This window comes from Macrotis lagotis, chromosome X (genome assembly GCF_037893015.1).
Source record: "Macrotis lagotis isolate mMagLag1 chromosome X, bilby.v1.9.chrom.fasta, whole genome shotgun sequence".
NCBI classification, from domain to species: Eukaryota; Metazoa; Chordata; class Mammalia; order Peramelemorphia; family Peramelidae; genus Macrotis; species Macrotis lagotis.
Genome location: NC_133666.1, coordinates 665,510,174 through 665,535,626, shown reverse-complemented (window position 1 = coordinate 665,535,626; position 25,453 = coordinate 665,510,174). Strand labels below are relative to the sequence as shown.

The window sequence follows — 25,453 nt, the reverse complement described above, 5'->3', positions numbered from 1 at the left end:
TATTATCGTTCCCTGACTCACCAGATTAGTTGCACTTCACCCTAAATTCAGGCATACAAATAACATCTATGCAGGTTCCACTCAGTGGTAAAATTACCTCCATGCTCTCCAGGATCTTCTGCCCTCCACATTACATTGTGATCCAGTAGCTGTGCTTTGGCTGATTCTGTGCCCTTCCAGATGAGTCAGGGGTAGCCCCTTCCCACACCCCATTTCACTCTTATAGGGAGACAGAGATGGCTTGTAGCCTGAATTGCTTCTCTCATTTTATTATCTTTCTCAAGTCCACCCTCCACCAACCTTCCCTATTAACAAGGGCATCACTATTCATTACCATTGACAGTCTTGGTTTTATCTTTGGTTCCTCAATATCAATCAGCTGCCAATTCCAGTTGTCCCCAAAACCTTTGGTGCAGTTTTAAACTTTGAGAATTTTCAGAACTGCACTCCCTATAAAACCTTGAATCTGCACTCAAACCTTTTGGGACACTCCATACTGCCATTTCCACCTCTATAAAGTCCCTCACCTCCAGCCTCTTCTGTCTACTCACATAGCCACCACCCTAGTACAGAGCTTCATAAACTTTCACCTGGATTACTACAATAACTCTTTCATTGTCTTTCCTGCCTGGAGTGTCTCTCCTCTCCAGTCCGTTCTCCATACAACTGACCAAAGGGATTATCATCAGGGCCACATCTGATGTCAGTCTCTTGCTGAGTAAATTCCAGTAGGGATTTTCTCTAAAATGAAATATGTCATTTATATCTAATCCTTTCAAAGTGCCTACTTTAGAAAAATTTTATAATATATATATATATATATATTATATATATAAAACTTGAACACATTAATGTATGAATATAACATAAATAAGTGAATTTATGCATGCTGGGGTGTGAATCCTCAAAAATCTTTCTAATGGGGAGCATAATTTCAAAAGGTTAGATACCACTGGATTACATGATTCTTAAGGTCCCTTCAGATTCTAAAATCTTCAGTCCTATGAACCCAAATATTAAAAAATCCCATCATATATTAGGTGATGCCATAACGGACAGAGCACTGAATCTGGAACCAGGAAAATGCATCTTAATGGGTTCAAATTCATCCTCATACATGAATAGATGTGTGATCCTGGGCAAGTCACTTATCTATGCTTACCTCAGTTTCCTCATTTGCAAAATGAACTAGACTCCTAAATAGGGAGTCAGACATGAGTAAAACAATCAAACAGCAAACAACAATTACTTCTACCGCTACTAAGAGTTAAATAGTATTTTAAACTTAGTATGCAGGATAGACATTTTAGCTTTTTTAACCCTTTTAACAATCCCACGAAACACATGATTATTACTTCTGTTTAGGGAGTAATATCCCATTAGGATTAGCTAGGTTGGTGCAGTGGATAGAGTGCTGGGTCTGGAGTCGGAAAGACCTGAGACCCAGAGGCTTACTCCCTGTATAACACTGGGCAAATCACTTTACCCTGTTTGCCTCAGCTTCCTCATCTGTAAAATGAACTGGAGAAGGAAATAGCAAACAATTTTAGCATCTTTGTCAAGAAAATAACAAATCTAGCCTCAGACAATTACTAGGCTGTGTGACTCTAGGTAAGTCACTTTACCCTGTTTGCTTCAGTTTTCTCATATATAAAATGAGCAGGAAGAAAATGGGAAACTATTCCAGCATCTCTGCCAAGAAAACCCCAAATGAGGTCAAAAAGATTTGGACCCAACTGAAAAGCCTAAGCAATAACAACATATGGAGAGGGAGTAGATTTGTTCTCCTTGGTCCTGGGGGAGTGTGTAACTCTAGGAGTCATAGATTTGCAAAAGAGACAAATTAAGGCTTGATGTCATAAAAAAAACCCAACTTCCTAGGAGCTACAATTACCCCAGAGTGGATTGTGGTTTCTTCTTCACTGGAGGTCTTCAGGCAGGAAGTTGCACCATCATGGGTCATGAAGGTTATAGGGGAGGATTCTTTTACCAAACCCTTACCCCACCTCCCCACCCTACCTCAGCCCTCCAAAAGTCTAGTCTGAGGTACTCATTAACAGTGACTCCATTACTTTCTTTTATGTTAAATAGGGGAGAGATGCCAAGGTCCATTAGGAGATAAGACTGCAGGACATAGTTGAAGGAATGGATCTGGGTTCAAATTCCAATACTTAAATTTCCTAACATGGTGACCTTGGACCTCTGTGTGACTTATTCTCCTTATCTGTAATATTAATTAGATGCTATATTTTTTAGGAAAGTGTTTTGTAAATTTTAAAACAATATGTAGCAGTGAGAGTAATAAGATCATAGATTTTGAGCCAAAGGAAACATAATCCACTATGTTTTATTTGGTAGGAGGGAGAACTTGGCAGGAGAGCTTAAGAGTTTTGACTAGAGCTTACTGGGAGAAAGCAGAAAATTTGAACCCAGATTTTCTTGACTCTAAGGCTGGTTTTCTATCTATTATGCAATGCTGTCATTCATTATTGGCTATCAATTTTTCTAAAAATGGAGAACACCTGTGATCCTAGTAAGACTGAGGAAGTCAGAAGCATGAAGCCTATTTGGGCTTACAACTCTTTCAAATGTCATTTTTCCTACCCAAGATTCTGCCAGTAGAAATGATACAGAAGAAAAGTATGTCTTTCATGTGGGGATTTTCATAATTAAGAAATTGATGACTATATGAATCTCCTAGGGAGGTGTGAGGGGGGAGAATTCTGGCCTTTTAATATTTACAAGTAAAGTGGCATATTTATTTCCTGTTATTCCAGAAAATTCACCTGCCCAAAAGACATGTATAGGATTGATGGTAAAAGATGTGATCATTTGTCATATTTGGACTAATATTTTAGCACATGGAGGTTGGTAGTGAATTTTTCTAGAATTAGATATGAATATATGTGATTTGGATATAGTAATAATAATAATAATTGATATTTTATGCTATTTTGAAATGTATAAAATATTTTATATAGTATCCCCTGTGAAGTTACTTTCCCAGCTCTCATTTGCCTTGGCTGGTTAAGGTTCCCAGAGAGTCATTGGTTACTCTTACTATAGGGGTCCAGGAGAAACCTTTGAGCACTTTAGGTTTCTAATACTATTGTTCACAAGCCCACATTCAGTGGGGTGCCTTCAATTAACCTTGTTAAATCAGTTAGCTTTTATGGAAGAGGACATAGTAAATAAAGAAGATATAAAAATCCCCCAAACTAGGAGTACAGTCTCCCACATATATCATTCAGTACTTGGGAAGAGTGGGCTCAAGCTTGAAACACAAAAGTTTTGAGGTACTTTAGTGATAAACGCCTGAGTCTGGGAGGTACTTCAATAAGCCCTGAGGTCTCCCCCAGCTTTAAATAGTCCCTACCAGGTATGCTTTTGGATATAGCATAACTGAGAGATAACTTGCTTCCCTGTTGCTTCCTGACCAGATTCAACTGAATCAACTGACCTCAGGGACTTTAGTCATGGATGGGAATGAATTAAAATGACTTGGTTGGACCTGTTTCTCAATCTCATTGGTCAATGAGGTACTCCTACCTCAGGATAATTATTCCTCTAACATCAGGAAGGAAAAACAACAGAAGCAGATATATCATACATTCATGCAAGAGTTGGACACCAATGAAAAGACTAAATAATAACATTCACAGACTCACGCTGTTTACTTTCATTGTCAAAGAAGATCATGGCATCAGGGAGGCAATGCCATGACATGCAAGTAAACTGGACTGAATTGAGAGGGCTGGTGCAAAATCATCAGACTTATTTTCTCCTCCAGAACCATATGGGTCCAGAGACAAGATACAGATCAAGGCAACTTAAGAGGCCCTGCATGTAGTGAGAGACCTTGACCTTTTTAAGCTAAGGTCTTTGCCAGGTCTCAGTTTGTCTGAGGCAATGCCCATTTAGTATCTAAAACTAGGTAAGAAATGACGGGAAAATGTTCTCTTTTACTTGGTCAAAAAAAATCAACCTGGGAGGGGAAGACCTTCATATTATCTGATCAGAGTAAAAACAATTGCTATTTGCACTTTTTTTAGGTCTTTGCAAGGCAATGGGGTTAAGGGACTTTCCCAAGGTTACACAGCTAGGTCATTATTAAGTATCTGAAGCCAGAATTGAACGCAGGTCCTCCTGACTCCAGGGCCGGTGCTCTATCCACTGCACCACCTAGCTGCCTCTATTTATACTTACTTTGGTCCATTGTAACCCCCCCAAATCAAATGAGCCTTGGACTGGGATCTATTATTGATCAATTAGTGAGAGCCAGGATAATTTGGGTTTAAGGCATGGCCAAGTAGTTCCAGTTGAACCCCAGTGGATTTTATTAAAGTCTGGTTTTCGTGGATTATATTTCAAGAAATCTTAAGTGAAACTTCATGGAGCAAAAGTGTTAAGTGTTCCCATTTTTTTTAAATGATTGAAAAAACAAGTAGAGAAGAAAAAATCTAACCCATAAACCCCAAGATATCTTGCAAAGTTTGAGTAATCAAAATTTATATACCTTAAAATGATGCCAGCTACTTTATGTATACATGGCTACTCATAGTAATCCTTGAAAGCCATCAGGGAGTAACTGAAGATTTGGTTGAAACTTCCAAGCTTTCAAGACAATTAGAAGACTGTCACCACAGTACAAACCATTCAAGGTCAGAATCTGACTCCCCAAGGTCCCTTGTGTTGAATTTGCTGCAGTCAAAGGTTATTGTACTTGGTCTATATAATCAAGAAAGATCAAATCCTCTCATTTTCTAAGGGCTGTGTCCTCATTTGGCTCTTCTCCATTACATGCACATAAATTAATTCATAGGTTGACCCATTTCTTTCCTCTTTTCCCTCTTCTCCCTTCCTTTCTCTCTCTCCCCTCCCTTCTTTTCTCTTTCCAACTTTCTCCTCCTTACTTTTCCCTCTTATGCCTTTCTCTCCTTTTCCCTTTTCTTTCCTATTTTCTTTTCTTCCCTATTCTTCTCTTGGTGATCTCATCTGATACCAAGATTTTATCGGTTCTAAGGCTTCAATCATCATTTCTATATCGGTGAGCTACTAATTTCCTGTGGACTTCAGCCATTGTTATGTCTCAAAGATACCTCATATTCAACATTTCTAAAATTGACATTACTATCTACTCCTTAATTTGACCTTCTTCTAAATACACCTTTTTTGAGAGCTCAATTCTCCTTTCTGTTGTTCAGAATCTCAACCTTAGACTTATCCTGGTTTCTTCTTTTGCCCATAACCTCTCTTGTCCAGTAAAGTGCCCTATCTATTTGCTTCTACCTTCATAGCCTAGTTCACTTTCATCTCCTCTTTGCCCATACAACTTCAGATTTTCTTTACTTCTTGCCTACACTCTTGCAAAAACTTCATAATGAGATCACAGGTTTCCATTTATTCCTAATTAACAAGCAGGCTATCTGATCCATTCTCCATAAAGCTACCACAATAATTTTCCTTAAGTACAAGCCAACTCTCAAGTCAAAATCCTCCAGTAATTCTCTGTTGTCTGTAGGATAAATTTTCTACTCAAAGTCCTCAATAATTTTCCTTTAACTGACCTTTCTAGTCAGTTTTTGTATGTTCTTTTAATTTAACAAAACAACTTCATCTCAATACCTTTGCATAGGTTATTCCCCATGCCGAGATTTCACTTCCTTCCTACCCCCAGATCTGAGAATCAATCCTGACCAGGCTGTACTAGCCTAGGTGAAAGTATGGTAGAGGGAATTTTTTTATCATAGAATCATAAATTTGGGAACAGAGATTCTTAACTTGTTTTTTTGAGACCTGGATTCTTTTGGCAATCTTGTAGCTTATGAATGTCTTCATAGAAAAAATGTTTTTAAATGCAAAAGAAATCAACCATATCGAAATACAATTATCAAAATTTAAAAAAAACACAGACTAAATTAAGGATGGCTGTCCTTCAGGAAGAGTTTCTTGATTTCCCCTAGTTCTAGGACTGAAAGGAATCTTAGGAGTCATGAAAAGTCCAGCCTCTTCATTTTATTTATTTATTACTCTCTTTCAATCAGGATTGGGTGATGGGACTTGCCTATGGTCACATAGCTAGCAGTATCTGAGGTTAGATTTGAACTCAGGTCCTCCTGACCCCAGGGCAAATGCTTGTTCCACTGTACACCTAGCTTCATTTTCAGTAAATTAAGGACTCAATAGCTACACATCTATTTAGTGCCTAAGGCAAGATTTGAACCCAGGTGTTCTTGACTCTAGGACTTGCACTCTATTCATTATTCTATACTGCATCTATTTATCTATTTTCATCTTGATTCCCTCCACCTCAGTAGATTGTAGTTTCTTTTGAGTCAAGACTAGTTTTTATTTCTGTATTGTTTTCCCCATATTTTAACATATTACCTTGACCACAGTGATGCTTTATAAAGGCCTGTCACATTAGATACGCATTTAATAGATGAAGAAACTGAGGACGAGTGAAATGAAGATCTCTGGTTTCTCCTTTCCCCTTCTAAACAACTCTAATGTCATAATACTGATACTTTCTGTTTGTTATTTTGAATGACTAATTTGAAAGAGACAAAAAAAAAGAAAGATCACAATTTGAGTTGAAAGGGGCGTCAGGGGGTGGCTAGGTGGTGCAGTGGATAGAGCACCGGCCCTGGAGTCAGGAGTACCTGAGTTCAAGTCCGGCCTCAGACGCTTAATAATGACCTAGCTGTGTGGCCTTGGGCAAGCCACTTAATCTCACTGCCTTGCAAAAACTAAAAAAAGGAAAAAAAAAGGGACATCAGTGACCATCTAGTCAAGGACCCTGAGTAGTAAGAGGGAGGAGGAGTCTTGGGTGGCTTACCATGAACTCATTTCTTTAGAAGATTCTGTAAATATTTTTAATAAGGCAAGGTTTTTAGTGCTTATCCTCTGCATTATTATTTTTTTTTTTGGTATTCAAAGCAGGGTTCTGTGAAGGAAAGACATTCAAGAGAGAGGTAGTTACTAGGAATTTTGAAAGCATTTCCTTCCCTTTGTAGTCTATTATGTCCCTGGTGTGTAGCTGACCCGGAACCTTTTATGAGGAAGGAGAGATCAATACAACCTCAAGTTGCCAATAAAAATCCTTCAGCCTGGTTAAAGCTGGCATATAAGGTAACGAGGTTTTATGGAAATCTTATTGATAGAAAATGAGTTCTCTTCTATTGACTGAGAATTTAAGTGGACAAGCTTGTATTAGAAAATAATAATGATAATATTTTTCAAGCACTTTGAGGTTAGTAAAACACTTCATTTTGTCTTCCCAACAATGCTTCAAGGTAAGTACTATGATCTCCCCATTTTACAGATGAGGAGATGACAAAATTTAAGTGATTTTCCTAGGGCTGTCCATCCTTCAGATAGCCATAATTTGGATTTAAGTGAGGCAGAGTTGCACATTATCAGCCTTACTTTCTCATCCAGAATCATTAAAATCCAGTAGCAGGACAAAAAACAGGATGGCTGGCATTGGCCCAGGATGCAATGGATAAAAATCAGCATCTTTAATATCTGACCAAATGATACATAGCACCTCCTTAATTCACCTATTCTGTCTTCAAATGCTTGGGTAGACATCTCCTTAACTAACAGATTTGAGCCCTCTGATTGCCCTCAACCTGGGTTAGCTTGATTTAGGTTTGTTTTTTTTTCATATTCAACTATAGATCAGGGGCTGGGCAGAGAAAGAGACAGAAGAGCCCATGATCTATAGTGCTTAGCTATAGTGTGACCAAGGCAAGATTTGAACATGAGTCTTCTTTATATCTCCAGTGCACCATGAAACTGCTAGGGTGACTTCATTTCAAAAACTCTGCTTCATATTCATCCCTCTTCTCAAAGGAAAATTTCAGTGTAGATGTGTGATGGATAGCTGTCAATGTGGACTAAATCAATATAATGATAGGGAAGGAATCTAGGATCTACTGCTTATCAGAGATAGAATTCTGGGGCTTCAAGGGCACTGGACACGATGTTTTAGGAAGAGCACTGATAGCTTCGATAAAATTCAAGGAAGGATGCATATGACTTATATGCACTCATATATTTGTTTTACCTAACATGATGCTGGCCTAGGGATATTGAGGATGGCCTCACCTAAAAAAAACAGCCTGGATCTATGTACAAGTAGGTTCAGGTTGAGTCTTAGGAATGAAATGGTTAGACTCTTAGCATCTCTGGGTCTTTACAACCCTCTCTATAGTTATAGAGAAAATCACTTTAATATAAGGTTGAGCTCATGTCTAGAGTCTCCCCCAAAAGGAGAAGAAAGCTACTCAGTGCACACTGGAGACAGATATTTGCTGTACACAAAAAGCTTAGTATACAAAAATTCATAAACATGTATTGACAAGGATTTTAGCTATGAAATGGTCATCCATATTCCCTAAGGAGGCTGATTTAAAACATGAAATACTGGAGCCATGGTTGATCAACCATTTTACCTTCCCTTAGTTCTGAACTATGAAATTAGCTCCCTCAAAGTCACTATTTTTTGGCTTCTTGAACAAATCAAGGTGTCTCTAAGGCTAGAACTGTCCATCCTGAGGTTGTTGACTAGTCACTGATTCTCAAGGAAAGAAATGAAATGGCTTTTTGTAGTGGCAAAGAATTGAAAATTGAGGGAATGCCCATCAATTGGGGAATAGCTGAATGGTAAATGGTATTTGATATCTGAATGTTATGGAGTACTATTGTACTAAAAGAAACCATGAATGATAGAACTTTAGAGAAGCATAGAAGGATTACCTGAACTGATGCTGAGTCAAGGGAGCAGAACCAAGAGAACATTGCATACGTAAACAACAACATTGTGAGTTTGTCAGTTATGGTGAATGCAGCTCCTCTCAGCAAATATATTCAACACACACACATATACATATACATATACATATATATATATATATATATATATATATATATATATATATATATATATATATATATATATATGCTTTTACCAGATTGTTTGCTGTCTAGGGAAAAGGGAGGGGAGAAAGAAAGGGTAGTAGAAAAATGTGTGACTTATAAATTTACAAATGCATGAATATTGAAAAGCTACTATATCATGTAACTGGAAAAATAAAATAAAATATCAAGTAAAAAATAAAAATGAAGCCTAAATGGGGGCAAGGATCTAAAGTACAGGTGTTGCGCTTATCTGGAGAGCAAATGTGCTAGAGAGACAAAGGGCAGTCATTCTTTATAAGTACCACTGAGTGTGCCACTTTTGTGGCTTATTGGCCAGGCCTCATCAATGTAGTATTCTGGCATGTGGTAGGGAGGCTCATTTTTACCTGTCTTTGGCAAGGTCAACAGTCCTTCTTCCATCATGGAAAGCAAGGAAATGGTATATTATTCTAGAATCACTCAGCAGTAGACATATTTGTTCCTGAAAACAATCTGGGTAGAGCTCAGCTCAACTCTACACCCATGCTACATGGGAATATCCTCAAGTCAAAGAGGATATGTGTATGTGTGTGTGTGTGTGTGTGTGTGTGCGTGCATGTGTATATGTATGTACAAACATACATGTTATTTTCCTTTTTATAAAGGAAAGCCTTTGAGGACAACTTTCATTTATTAATGTCTTTCTATTTATATGAATAATACGTGGCACATTTTAGGCCCTTAATAAATGCTTGTTGCTTGATGGATTCGTAATGATGAAGGCTACTGTGATCATACCATATGATTTGTTGAAGGAAGTGGGAATATTTAACCTGGAGAAGAGAAGTCTTGGGGAAGAGGGTACCAGTTATAGTGTTTGAAGTGGATAGAGTCCTGGGCTTGAAGTCAATAAGACAGGAGCTCAAATTCTATGAACCTTAGGCAAGTCACTTCACCACTGTCTACCTCAGTTTCCTCAAATGTAAAATGAAGATAATCATAGTACCCAATTCCTAGGACTTTAAGAGATTCTCAAATCTATTGGTGGTTCAAAGTAGAATGGGCTGCTTCCAGTGGTTTCCTTGGACAAAGGTAGTATCATCACTCTTCAGAGAATGTGGCAAAATCCTTGGGTGCAGGGATTCTTTCCTTCTTAGCCTTCTCTGAAATTCCTGGAGCTTGTGCCATTCTGGTTGTTGAGGGCATCACACTATTTGGCATTCCCTCTATATCTAGCTGGCATGCTTCATAATTCTACCATGGCCATCTTCTTTCCATCCAGTCTGTATGGTACTACACCATTCACACTGCCAGGTCCTTAGCATCAGAACCCCCTGTATCAAAATCCTCCGGAGACCTTGAGGGTTTGAACTCTTATTTCTGGGTCTTTCAGCCTTGTTCTGATTAGGTGGTGTGTCACATGGTCCACTGTAGCTCACAGACACCAGTCAGCAGTTCCACCTTACTATCTGGCCATCTTCTTGTGATCTCTTCTGCCTCTAGATACTGATCTCTCTCCACCTTGCTCTGGCTTTGAGTCTCCCATCAACTCAATTCTGCCACTGCTGCCACAGAAGGTATTGATCTCTATTTCTGTGGCTTCTTAAACTAAAGCACCTTTCTCTAGGCCCAGGCCCTCCTTCCCTCCCTTCCTCCCTTCCTCCCTCCCTCCCTCCCTTCCTTCCTTCCTTCCTTCCTTCCTTCCTTCCTTCCTTCCTCCCTCCCTTCCTCCCTTCCTCCCTCCCTCCCTTCCTTCCTTCCTTCCTTCCTTCCTTCCTTCCTTCCTTCCTCCCTCCCTCCCTTCCTTCCTTCATCCCTTCCTTCATCCATTCCTTCCTCCCCCTTCTTCCCTTTCTCCCTCCCTCCCTCCCCTTCTTCCTCCCTCCCTCCCTCCTTTCATCCCTCACTACCTCCCTCCTTCCCTCCCTTCTTCCCTTCCTTCCTTCCTTCCTTCCTTCCTTCCTTCCTTCCTTCCTTCCTTCCTTCCTTCCTTCCTTCCTTCCTTCCTTCCTTCCTTCCTTCCTTCCTTCCTTCCTTCCTTCCTTCCTTCCTTCTTCACAAATAGTTCCTTCTTAATAAATGCTCATTGATTTACCAGACTGCAAAGGGATCTTGTTCATGTATGGGTAGACTAGGTGGTTTCAAGGATTTCCTTTTTACTCAAGAGATTCTGAAGTCTCCTCTTCTTCAAAGATAGGGTACTTACTTCAATTAATCTTTAATCACCAAATATTTATTAAGCATGGACTGTGTGTAGAGAAAGTGCCCAAAGGCCCAGAAAGACACCAAGTTTAGAAAACACAGTCTTTCTCAAGGAGTGTACAATACAATGGCATTCTGAAGAGAGTTTTTATTTTTGTTTCTTGTTTGTTTTGAAGAGGGAGGCAATGGAGGCAAGACATTTTCCATACATCAGTGTATGGAATTCCTGTAATGGATCTCGGGGGATTGCATCTGTTCTCCAACTTAAAGCCTTAGAGAGTTGCCTGGGGTACCATTCTTTTAATCCAGCATCCAGCTTGTGACAAAGGTAGAACTTTAGCACTTTTTGAACCTGGTCAGCTCACCATCCACTACATAAGATGCCTTATATAGTAATTATAATAGAAAATCACAACAGACTCTAAACAAAGAAGCATTTATTAAGTGCCTACTATGGGCTAACTTTGAAAATATCTCATTTGATCCATACCACAATCCTGTGAAGGGGATGCTATTAATATCCCCATTTTCCAACAGAGATTAAATAATTTTCCCATAGTCATTCAGTTAGTAAGTTTCTAGGGTAAGATTTGAACTCAGATCTTTCTGATTTGCTCCGAGTTCTAACATTTTCACTATCTAGCTCCCAATCTTCCAGGACCACCTAAATACTGTGCTACCACCTGCCTCACTCATTCTAAGACAAGGATATAATATGTCTTGTAGACATGATCTCATTGGATCTTGCAACTAACCCATGAGATATGTGCTATTCTCATACCCATTTTATAGGTGAGAAAAATGATGCTCCAGGCATTCAGAATCATATCTAGGCAGCCAGTTCTAGCCCTATGATGCACTATGAGTACTATATCAGAAGCTAGGTTAACCCAGTGTGAAGCCAGATTCTTTCAGTTATGGCAACTGACTGTAAATATTTCTATATGAGACTTTTAAAGGTCGTACTGACTCTAAGAAACCAGCTTACCTCTTTTCAGGTCACTAACTTCTTACTGTTCAATCTCACCATTCTGATATCCAGGAGAAGCACCAAGCAATGACTCCTCCCATGTCTTCCTAATTCCTTTAGGAAATGATGCTTTATAACTGGCTCATGCAGCTCATGTACATTAAGCTTCAGTGGCTCCTGCCTGCCTATTGTGCTTACAAATTATGTCCTTGTTATCAAGTGGCTTTGAAGAATGGGGCTATTGAAACCAGAGCATTATATTTAAAATGCAGAAAATGCAATACCTATGGCCATCAAAGAGGCATAACATTTAAAAATGGAAAAGGCATTCCGATCCCCAAGAGAATCCAAGGTCCCAAGGTCCTACTATTGATTATATCTTGTGTTTTATGTCCACCATCATGGGAGAGTGTCTTCTCTAATGAATTTTTTTTTCTTATGTGGTCTATAACTTTATATGACTTTCCTGGGAGTTAACAGAAATATATATTAGCATATTACTAAGCTCAGAAAAGTGGGTGAAATTGGATTTCATTTGAGAATGTCCTTTCAGAATATAGAAAATTGGGGGCCAACCTGAAACAACAAGTTTAGCAAGGGAATTCTGTTTAGGTTAGCTTGAATATAGGAAGAGGTGGTTTGGAGCTGTTGGAGATATGCTGAACTTGGAGTAAGGAAACCTTGGATCTAGACCTGCATCTGCTATTACTATCTGTGTGACCTTTGGTAAACTAACTCCCCTTTCCAGGTCTCAGTTTCTTGTTCTGAAAAATAGAGCAGTTGGATTTCATTACCTTTAAGATTCCTGAAAGGGCCAAGTTCTATGAAATTTTGGGGCCTACACCTGAGATTTTATTGATGGCAAGAACATTGCGGGAGAAAACTCCCTATACTTAGGTCAGTTGGCAACTATTCTATAATTTATTGATTTACAGAGGGAATGAAAGGTTAAATGACTTGCCCAATGTCACACAACCAGGATATTTTTAGTCATAACTTGAACACAGATCTCTTTGACTTTGAGACTGGATACCTCAGCTATGATTGTGATGATGACAACAACAATGACAATGAAGGCAACAATCATAGATGACATTTATACAACACTTTAAGTTTTGCCAAGAGCTTTAAATCCATTATCTAATCTAAGTTGCCTTTTCATGACAAGACTCTATTGAGTAGGTGTCTAAGCAAGTTACTTAGCCTCTCTCTGCCTCAGTTTCTTCAACTGCAAATTAATAACACCTGCCTTCCAAGGTTGTTCTGAGGATCAAATGAGATAGTATTTGGAAGCCAGTACCTGCCATACTTAATATTATTTCCTTCCTTCTTCCTATACCTTCTCCTAAACCTATTCTTCATCCTCCCTGTAACCTCCAATAACTTTTTTTCCTTCTTTGCATTTCTAAGATATTACCTCCTGCTCTGGTCTCATTTTCCTTCTTTCAAAATCTTAACTGTTTTGTGAATTAGTTCAACTTTATATTCTCCTCTCTCTGCCTTTGAATTCCTTGTCAAAACACAGTATTATATTTACCCATTATCTTCTTTTTCCATTCCTAATGCAGAATGCCATTGCGATGAAAGCATATTTTTACTAAATACATATTATATATCAGGCATTGTGTGAAGTTCTGTAGATGAAAAAATAAAATTAAGACAGTCCTTGATCTTGAGGGGCTTGCAAAATGATGGAGACAATAGAAATAATTAGGGATATACAAGATACATAAAGAAGTAGCTCAATACGTAGAGCTTTTGACCCTGGAGCCAGGAAGACCTGAGTTCAAATGAGGCCTCAGATACTTTTATAGCTGCATGACCCTTGGTTCCCTCAAAAAAAAACCATACATAAAATGAGAGGGTAATGTAATCTAAGAAGAAGAGATATTAGTACCAAGAGAAACTGGTAAAAGCTATTTATAGAAGGGGGGATTTCAGTGGGATCTTGTGATAGTCCAGGAATCCAAGAGGGAAAGGGGAAGAAAGAAACCATTCCATAGAAATGGGGGATGGTGGATCATGTATGAGAAGTAGCAAATATCTTTGGTTCATATGTTTATGGAATGAAGTAAGACAGAAGACTAAAGAGATGGAATAAGATTGTGAAGAGCTTAAAAATAGTTTAAAAGCTCCAAATAGAGGAGTTCATATTCAACTCAGAACGCAATGGGAAACCACTGGGGTTTCCTGAGTAGGAAAATGTCATATACCTGCATTTTTGAAAAATAAAGTGAGCCATTAAATGGAAAATGGATTGGAGAAGAGAGAAGTTTGAGACAGGGAGACCAATTAGAGAGATCTGACTTTTCCAGGAGAGAAGAGGATGAGGGCTGGAACTAGAATGGATACACAATAGATGTATTATTTAAATACAACACACACACACACACACACACACACACACACACACACACAGAAACAGACACAGACACAGACACAGACACATACTATCCTCTTAAGTCTTCCCCAAATCCTTCTAGACTACTCTCTATGGTGAGGATTTCAATTCTTCTTCCTCTGTTTTCTTTTCTTTTCTTATTCATGACCCATCCTTTCTTCCTTTGCTTCAGTCTTCCAAAACCCCTCTCTGGATTTATTCTTTTTTTTTAGGATTTTTGTAAGGCAAACGGGGTTAAGTGGCTTGCCCAAGGCCACACGGCTAGGTAATTATTAAGTGTCTGAGACCGGATTTGAACCCAGGTACTCCTGACTCCAAGGCCGGCGCTTTATCCACTATGCCACCTAGCCACCCTTCTGCATGTATTCTTGATCTGTTTCCATTCTATCTCATCCAGAAGCTTATCCCTTTGAGAATCCCTTCTCTTTCTCTAATCTTCAGTTTTTTCTTACTCAGTGGCTCATTTTCTGCTGCCTATAAACAAGGTCAATCCATAACATTTATTTAAGTCTCTTTTCCCAGTCCTGTGTTAAGTTCTGAGAACACCGAGACAACAGCTGAACAGCCACTGTTTGGCTCTGTGAACACATTGCATTCCTCCTCATTCCTGTGGTTCAGATAAAATAGCTTATTTGCTATTCTTCACATAGGATGATATAACTCCTATCTCCCTATCAAGCCTGGAATGCTTTCCTTTCTCTCCTACATCTCTTAGAATCGTTAGCTTCCTTTAAAACTCAGCTCAAATGCCACCTTCTGCCAATATGTGTATGTAGAAGTGCATGCAAGATGTAGGAAACTCAGTGTGGCAAAGTGGATCAACCTCAAAGTCAACCAGGAAGACTTGGGTTCAAATCCTGTCTTTAGCACATGCTTTTTATGTGACCCTGGGCAAGTAATTTAACTTTTCAATGCTCTAAGCAATTCTCTATGATTAATAAGTTGCAGAAGAGGGGCTGACCTAAATTGGTATAGGGAGTTTCCTTATTTTGCTATTCCCATAAGCAATGAATTTCCTTAGGTCCAGTACTCATACCCTATCGAATATAAGGTCATTTCAGAGAGAAAGACCTTTAAACTAATATTAAAGACTTTCTTGCTGAATTTCCCTCATATTTGAGGAGAAGGCTAGGAAATTCCAACCACAGTAGGACTCTTGAATGTCCATAACTCCTTGTTCTTTAAATACACACACACACACACACACACACACACACACACACACACACACACACATGCAAGCATGCACACAAATGCACACTTTACCCTCAAGCTATCATTCTACATCTCTCCTCCCTTTCATGGCTAAACTCTCCAAGGTGGTGGCGGGGAACATATCAACATTGCTCATCTCCACATACTTCCCACCTCTTGAAATCTAGCTCCCATTTCCATTATTTGATTAAAATTGGTTTCTGCACGATCACCAGTGATATACTTATTGCTAAATCTGATGTTTTTTTTCCTGGTCCTCATCTGTCTTGACCTCTATAGCATGTGATGGTCTTGACTTCTCTTTCTCCTAGATGGTTTCTCCTCCTTGGGTATTTATGACACATCTATGTCCTAAGTATTCTATTTGACTGACATCTATCTTGAATACCTCTGAACTATTATTATCACTCTCCCATCCCCATGCACAGTTATGCCCCAAAATTCTATACTTCTTATCCCTCCATATTCTCAATAATATGCTCAATTCCCATGGATTCAGTTATCAGTTCTTTGCATATAACATTCAAATCTGCTTATCCCAGTCTTCATATGTCTCCTGAAAAAATGCTCCACATCACCAGCCGCTATTGGGCATTCCATTTGAGGATAACCTGTAGGCATCTTTGAATGCAACATGTCCAAAACAGACATCATTATCTTCCCTCTTTCTTCCACTATCCTTCAGATCATCCCTCTCCCCAACTTTCCATAATCCCCCCCGCCCAGATTTCTAATACAGGAGTCATCCTTGACTCTTCAGTTTCACTCACAGTCAGCTACAAATCTCAACAATTAGAGTTCTTTCTTGCAGCTTTTTCCTGATAGTTATTCTAAAACACAGAAATGCAAGCTTTCATCACCTCTAGCTTGGACAGTTATTATACCCTCCTAAATGGTCTCCCTCTATTCAGCTTCTCCTTTCTCTAATTCTTTCTCCATACAGCTACTAAAAATAGAGAATACCCCTGACTGCTTATATCATTCCCCGGTTCAAAAAATCTTAATGGATAAAATACATAGTTCTCTGTTTGCTGTTTAAAGCCCTTGACTGTCTGATTCCAACCCATCTTTACAAGTTGATAGCACATTATTGCCTCCAGACTCTGTGCTCTAACTAAACTGACCAACATTGCCTCCCATTCCCTTTTACAGAAGAGAAAACTTGGTTGCAGAGAGGAAGAGTGTTACCCAAAGTTATCTAGATAATTAAAGAGAAGAGTTGGGATTTGAACAACTGTTATTTGCCTGACTCAAAATCTATGCTCTTATGATAGTCATATTTGTCCTTCATTTGTGAAAACCATGTTACCTGGGAGGTGTTACCATGACAAGCCAGTGGATTGGAGTGGGGGGACAGTACCACTCAATCACCAGTCTTACTTTCTTCTCCAGAGTCATAAGGGACCAGTGATAAAAATGAAAATGACTAGAGATAGATCCTGGATGTGAGACTATTCAGTGAGTTGTGCAATGTTGTACAGTATGTAAGTGTCTGAGGCTGGATTAGAACTCGGGTCCTTCTGATTTCAGGGTCAGAATTCTACTCACTGTTTCTTCTGGCTTACTGTTATACCATAACATTGACTTTAGAGTCAGTGTAGATCTGGGCTGGAAGACCAATTCTGCTCTTTATTTCAGCACCTTTTCTGAACCTTAGTTTCCTCTTATACAAAACAACTCTATGAGTTACAACAATTAACCAATAAACATTTATCAAGCACCTACTGTGAGCCAGATTCTATACTGAGCACATATGATCCCTAAGGTTCATTGTATAATAGATATATAGTTGCCCTCAGAGACCATTGAATCTAACACTAATTTTGTAGATGAGGAAACCCTGGATATATCCTTTGTCTCATAACTAGTATTTGAGGAAGGATTTGAACCTAGGTCTCCATAACTCCAAGCACATCACTGTATCCAATATGTCATACTACCTAAATTAATGTCTTTGTACCTCAATTTCTTCACTTGCAAAATAAGGGGTTGAATAAAGATGATCTCTGTGGTCCCTTCTAGCTTGGATCTGTAATTTCACGATATTGGCAAAGTCACTTAATTCCAATGGAACTCAGGTTCCTTATAAGTAAAATGAGGGGCCTGGACTCCCTTCAGGAACATTCTTGTATAAAGGGAGACCTTTTAGGTTATTACAATTGACCAAGTGAGAGGTGATGAAACATTTATTTGTATGGCTATACACTGAGTAGAAGAGGAAACAAAATCAGAAAGGTGGAAAGTTTGCCTACCTGGTTAATAGCAGAGGTAAATGAGGACCCAAGTCTCCCAACTTCCAGCCCTGTGCTCTTTCCATCAGACAAAATTGCTTCTTAGGATTGTGAACTGAAACCAATACACAGGCTTAAACATGTACATTTCATCCCAAATGAAGCTACTTTCTAAAGATTCAAAGCAACCATTTTATTATTAATTTCCACCTTATCTAAAGAACATGGTCAGGCGAAGAGAATGATATGGGCTTTTATCCCAGTCTGTCAGCACCTGCTGCCTGAATTTGTTTATTGGCTTCCCCTGAGGACATGCCTGTTAGAGGGAGGAGACATTTATTCTTATTTATTTTCTCTGTGGGAGTGGCAGTTTGGCAATAATTAATTTCTCCACTAAAGCATTCCAAATAAATTCTGAGAGATAGGAAATATGGATTGTCAAGGAGAGCCTGCCTCAGACATCAGAATGGTATATATGGACGTCATTGCAAGTCATTTTTCAAGGAATGGAGAAGGAAAAATATAATCAGTGGGAAACTGCAGGGAATATTGAGTCTGTGGTGTGAGGTGAAGATGGCTGGTGGGACTTAAGAGAGCTAGGAGAATCAGAAAGGTGTTTACCCAATACTGCTAAACTTCCTGCTAATACATGTGCAGAAGAAAGAAGAGACAAATAATTTTGTTCAATATTACTTATCTGTCTAAATGTCTTACTGTTTCTATAACTTTACCTATTTCCTTCCATACCCCCCCATGACTAAATTATAAAGTTTATGAGTACAAGTGCTACTACCTTTACAGCTTTCTGCATAGTGGGCTCTTAAGATCTGCTTTTTAAATAAATAACCTACATTTTCTAATCTCTCCCCGCCACCCCCAGTTATTAGTACTTTTCTTGAAATTACTTTGCATGCACTTGGCAAACCCTTTGCATTCACTTTTCTGTGGATGTATGGATTTAGACTTAGGCACTCAGACTATAAATCACAGGTCTTTATACTATATTACTAAAATAGGAAGACATAAATATATTAGATACAAAGACTGACATATGGATTAGAAGATGGACAAGTTGATAGGTGAATAGAAGGTTAAGTAGGTAGATATAGAAATATATATATATATATATATGATAGAAAAATTGATGCATGAGTAGATAGAAAGATGGACAAATGGATAGAATTATGGGTAAATGGTCAGATAGATGGATGAATGAGTAGATAGGAAGAAAAAAAGGAAAAAAGATGGACAAAGTGATATGTGGACAGATGGTTGGATGCATGGATAGATGGATCGATGGCTAAACTGGTAAGAAGAGATAAATGAGAAGGAACAAAGGGAGAAATGAAGGAACAAAGGAACAAAGGAGAAATGAATGAATGAATGAATGAATGAATGAATGAAGGAAGGAAGGAAGGAAGGAAGGAAGGAAGAAAATGGTCAAATTCACATGACTGAATGGATGGATAAGTAGGGAGTTAGGTGGGCAGGTAGATAGTTATTTAGATGGTTCTTTCTTCCCTTTTGTTATCAAAGAAGACCAAAATGACATCACTATGTTAGAGATAAATAACTGTGGTTGAAGAGCTTGGAATGCTCTACCATAGTTTGGGCACAAATTGTGTCCCTAACCTGGAATACTTTATCTAAACTTATGTATCTCATGTTTCCTTTAGCTAGTCCCAATCTGCCTTGCTCATGGAGCTCAGAACCCTCTCTGATAAGGGCACACCATACTCGGCTGTTCTGTGACAGCATCTCCCATGCTGCATAATCATCTCTTCTGAACTCCCTCTGAGCTCTTTCCATGTCTGAGTTACCCCCAAATATGTATTTTTGGATAAGCATTTGTTTGGCATTCTAACAATGTGACCAGTCCATTGTAGTTGCATTCTCTGTAGTAATGGTTTTTTTTTTTTTGTTTGTTTTTGCAAGGTAAATGGGGTTAAGTGGCTTGCCCAAGGCCACACAGCTACACAGGTAATTATAAAGTGTTTGAGGTCGGATTTGAACTTAGGTACTCCTGACTCCAGGGCTGGTGTTCTATCCACTGTGCCACCTAGCTTCCCCCTCTGTAGTAATGTTTGAATGCTTTGGCCCATAAACTTCAGGGAATCCTAAAAGCACTTCGGATTGTTACCATCTGCATAAAACTGAATTTCATCTGCCTTCTTATTGTGTCAAGAATCCTGCATCTCTCTAAACTTTGCTTATACTTTTGATGCAATTAAATGTTGCCTTCTTGGGAGATCGATGAACTTATTCTGGTGGTAAATCCTGTAGAGTTCATTTTTCATTTAGCAGCTTCTGTATTTCCCCATCATTTTTATCAAACTAGTCTTGATTGCAAGTGTCCTGAGATGAGAAAATGCAGTGCTGTCCTCCAAATCTCTGAGAAAGCTGCCCATTCCTTTTCTGCTTCATTTTTGCCAACTACATGTTGTTTCAACTTTCCCACCAAGTTACTAACAAACTGTTCCTACTCAGAGCAGCACTCTAATCTCTTGATATTAATTCTTCTAGTAGTCACTTTTTGTTGGAGCCACCTTTTCTGTAGAATGTGAATATTTAGCTTGGAGAGGATGAGTCTGTGATCAGTCCAGCACTCTGAATTATACATTGACTTAATTACTGTCATATCCTGTCCCTATCATGTAGTCTATTAGATGCTAATATTGGCTACAAGGGTACATCCAGGAAATTTTATTTCATTTATGTAAACAGAAGAAAGTGTTTATGAGATGGTCATGAGATGCATATTTTTTAGTAGTAGGTGACCAATGCTGTTGCTATTTCCAACTCCATTCCTCCCAAGGATCCTACTGAGTAAACAATCCTATTGCCTAGGCTGTTCATGCACAGGGTTGTATACCTCCCAGGGTATCTGAACCTGCTGCTTCATCATTTGCCTGTTGCCACAGGATTCTGAAATAGGAATAGTAAAGTGGTATGGGTGATGTCTTTTGATTCATAAATCAGATTTAAATTAGGCAGAGTTACATAAAGTCTTTAGCTCCACTCTCTCCAAAATTCATCATTGTCCAGTGGCAAGACAGAATTAAGACAACTGGTGATGAGTCTAGATGCAGTGGATGACCTTGGTGTCTTTGTCTAAGTTCAAAGTGCTCCATAATGCCTTCAGCTGCCTTCCAGTGGAAGACTTCACATACTTGGGTAGATCTCCCCCCCCCCCCCCCACCTCACCAATGGATTTGCGATCTCTCAGTTACCCTCGACTGGTTTAGCCATCTGCTGAAATAGTTTACAGGGGTGTAACCACTATGATCGTTACAACTTCTTGGAAACACAGGTGAGAGGTGGCTCAGGTGGACATAAAAGGTGGAAATTGCCCCGAAACGAACTTGACAACCTTCACACTAGAGGTTCTGGTCTTCCTTGAACAGAATTGTCTTTCGATAAAGACAATTATTCGATCTATTCTGGTCATGCTGGTTACTGTGCAACTTTAATGCTAAGAGAAATACAGGCAAGTAAGACAGTTCTGACAAGGATGTAGTACATAACATGATATAAAAAAGGTTAATTTCCTAGGGAAGGCACAAGCAGTTGGACCCAAGTTGACTGTGATTTGTATCCCCTAATCTGAATATTGCCCACAACAAAGAAGGGAGTTGGGAAGAGTGTCTGAGTGTGGTAGTAGTAATGGGAGTAGTAGTGTGTGAAGATGTTTAGAAGTGGAATAGAGACCTGGATCTGGGCAAGATAAGGTAGAAGTTCACCTATTGGAGTTAGTCATCTCAGGGGTAGAGTTCAAGCTCCTGATGGCAGATGGTGAGATTCTGATCTTTCTCAGTCTTATGCTATGCCTCTTTCAATGTAGCCTAGGATTTCTTTAGCTTTCTTATCCTACTTATGGTGTGCTCAAAGTCTAATTTTAAGCTTAAGTATTTTAAAACTAAAATAATTGATATATACCTCATATTATACTGTTGACTGATAGACGTTATAATTTAATAAAACCTTAGATTTTTCTTTTTTTTAGATCAACTGCTATCTAGTCACAGTTACCATAAATTGTACCTCTGATTTCTTGGATCCTTTCCATTTATATTATATTCCATCATTTTTTCACACAGTGAATTAAAGCATTGGAACCTGGAAGAAACAGAGATATTAAAGAATATAGGGCATGGTCTTCAAGGCTCTAATAGCCTACTTTGGAAAATATGACTTGGAACAATTAAATCCCAGAAGAGATCACAGAATGGAGAGATCACATTGATTGGGGTTGGGGGGTAGGGAGGAGGAGGATGTATTGTAGAGTACATGGCATGTGAGCTGAAGGATATGCTTCATGAGCTGGCAGCTAGTTATAAAAGCCATGAGCTTGGAGCTAGTTGGCATACCCTTGGTAACAATTACAACATTGGCAATAATGACAGCAATGCTGATGACAGTGCTGATGAAGATGATGAAAATGATGGTGGAGGTGGTAATATTGAAGAGAATAGCTAGCATTTCCAAAACTCTTCATGATCTGAGATGCATGATCTCATAATCTTGACAGGTTGATGTTATTATTGGCCGCATTTTGCATTTTACCTATTACCCAGATTTTACTTTTACATTTATATTTACATTTACTCCCAGTACATCAAGACTGAGAGAGTAAGTTAAGGTCACACAGCTCATGCCTGAGGTAGGATTTGAATTCAGGTCTTCCTAACTCTTCCCCAGCCCAATGCCCCTTTGTCCTACATATCTGTCATTATGCCCATCATCTGTCATACTTACATAATAATACATGTCATACTCCTAGCTTTAAAATTATTTTTTTTATTTTTGTAAATTTTAATAAACCAATTAAAAAGTTACTGCTTCCACTTGAACTGTTTGTAATGGTGTTTTTGTCCCCTTGAGTCATTGGTGTTCTTTTTGTTTCTCTTCTGTTTTTTCACCTTTTGAGTGTCATAGAACCCCAACCTTTTTGGATCTCTTTCGCTGATCTGCTGATCTTTGTGCCTTTGATGTAAGCTTTTGAGATTTGTTTTTAGGCTCCTTCTCTTTATGTGCCTTTCTCTTTTTTCCTTTCTTGGCATGTCCTTTTTCTTTTACACCATCTTGCTCTTTGGATTTGGGCTCAGATTTGTTCAACATTTTTTCATTAAAACCTTTGGGAATTCTGATTACTGAAGTTTTTCTTGCTTTGCTTAGGAGCTTCTTGTATTTAGTAACTTTTTTATCCAGAACTTTAATAACTGCTTTGGTATCAATTTCTTCATTTTCTTGGAATGCCTGGTTTAATTCCTCATGCTCTTCCTTGAACTGTTCTTCTTCCTCTACCTCTATCATCTCTCCAAAAGAGTTATCAAATTTTCCTTCACAATACAAGCTCTCCATAGGGACCAGATCTTCTCCTGTAAACTGAGGCACAACATTGATCTTGTCAAAGTTCTGTCGAATATGTGCCATGAGCTCTCTCATTTCAGTATTTGTGTCACTGCTTTCTTTCTCCTCTTTCCTTTCAGCGACAGGTGTGGCTTCTTGACCTTCAGTTTTCCCATCTTCCTCCTTGGTTTCATGGGGTGATGCTGTTGAAACAGCTGAAGATGCTGGGAACTGGTAGATTGATGGGGATTCTGCATTAGGTGGTTTGATGAAAAAAGGAATTAGACCCTTTTGCCAGTCACTGAGAACCATCTTGCTCGTGGTCTGCAAGTCTGGCTCTCCATCTTGTAAAAACTTTCCGGTTCTGAAGGCTAACTTTCCCAAGAAATCTTCAGCATTTTCCCAGCAATCAATTCCATATGTATTAATGATATATTCTGGCTTTGTTCGTTGAAGCACAGCACTTATATGATCTTCAGGTATCTTAATTTTTTCCACTTGAATTGCTCCTTTCAGCACCATGTCTGTCTCAGAGTCCCCAGAAGGGTCAATCACGCCTGGATAGTCTATAAGGAGTATCCTATGCAACAAGATGATGTAATGCCAGACCTTAGTTTCTCCTGCAATGGGAGCTATATTGCAAACTTTCTTGGAACGCAGAACATTTATCACAGAGCTCTTGCCAACGTTTGGATAGCCAATGAATCCCACACTAATTTGTTCCTTGTCAATGTGCAACTTTCCAAACTGGCGTAAGAGCTGTATGAATGCTCCTTTTCCAAAGGAGTGGGGGAGACTTGTATGAAAGGCAACTGTTGGATAATATTGGGAAAGGACCTCAACCCACCGTTTTGTTGCCCAAGTTGGGACAAGATCACATTTGTTAAGTACATAAATGAGTTGTTTTGAGGGTTTTTCATTTTTGAGGTAAGCTTCAATATGAGGAGATCGTGTGCCCATTGGATCTCTGGCATCGAGAACCTGTACTACCACATCTGCTAAGTGGATCACTTTGTAGAGCTCTCCCCAGGTTTGATAGGTCTCTCCCTTTTCAAATATCTCCTCCTGGGTTTCACTGGTCTCACCAATATCTTCAGTTACCGGCTCACCATCTTTCTTTTCGTCATTAGTCTCAGTTGTGATTTCTGTATCTTCGGTATGAGACTGCTCATCACTTGCAAATTGGGAAGGTTCCTTCCTCTGTGACTTTGGGTCCAATGTAGTTTCATAGGTTTCTGTATCAAGAACATGTACTTTGTAATGATAAGGCTGGGTTCCATCATGGAGGAGACACATTGGTGATTTGCTTTGCTTCACGACAGCTTGGTATGGAGCCTTCACAACTTTGTCCATTTCTTCTTGGAATTTCTCTGATGACTGTTTAATCTCTCCTGTATTTCCAAACCATTTCATATTGGGTTCTACTCTTGTCACTGTGCCAGAAGCCACTGATGACTGAGACTGTAGACGTTTTATCACCTTACCAGGACGGTTTTTTCCTTCCTGTTGCCGATACATTTTAAGACGCCGAATTGTTGTACCTTTGGGCTTGGTTTGACCCCCAACTCCTTTTGCTCGATCTGGTTTTGTGTTGGAGTTGGACGGACTGATGGAGCTTCGTCCTGTGTAGGGTTTTACCATCATGCCTGCAGGTCGGGGCCGGAGCCTGAGGGAACTGAGCCTCAAGGGTCGAATTCGGGGCTACAACGGTGATGGCGGGAGGACCTTGGCAACGACCCCAACAGTCCCCACGCGCAGACAAAGATCTCTTTCCCGCGTGCCAGGGACTCGCTCCTAAACTTACTTTTAGGGGTCTTATGAAGGTTATCTCAATACAGTCTCAGGAATGTTGACAATCCCCGATTCAAGACAAGGAAACCTGGGACTTGCAATAAGATGGGAAAACAAGCCAGTTTTCTTGAGGGGCAGACATTCAGAGAATATAGTGCAATCAGGGAGAATAGTAGGAACAGATCATTTCTCTGGATACTTCCAGAGAGTAAAATCTGATAGGTATTTATTAAGGTTTGAGCTGGATCTAGTGGAACCAGGGCTTAGTGGGACGGGAACAAGAGCTTGAATCTCAGACCCAGTGTTGATTGAGACTATTGCACTCAAAAGGGGCCGTGGCCATTTCTGAAATCTTAACTCTGACTGGACCAGTGCTGGACTTTGGAGTTT

General features: G+C 39.2%; 1 pseudogene; it reads right to left on the bottom strand.

Annotated features, from left to right (window-relative positions):
- Window positions 1–22,704: 22,704 nt before the first annotated feature.
- On the bottom strand, window positions 22,705–25,004 carry LOC141501422 (nucleolar GTP-binding protein 2 pseudogene; annotated as a pseudogene).
- Window positions 25,005–25,453: the final 449 nt, after the last annotated feature.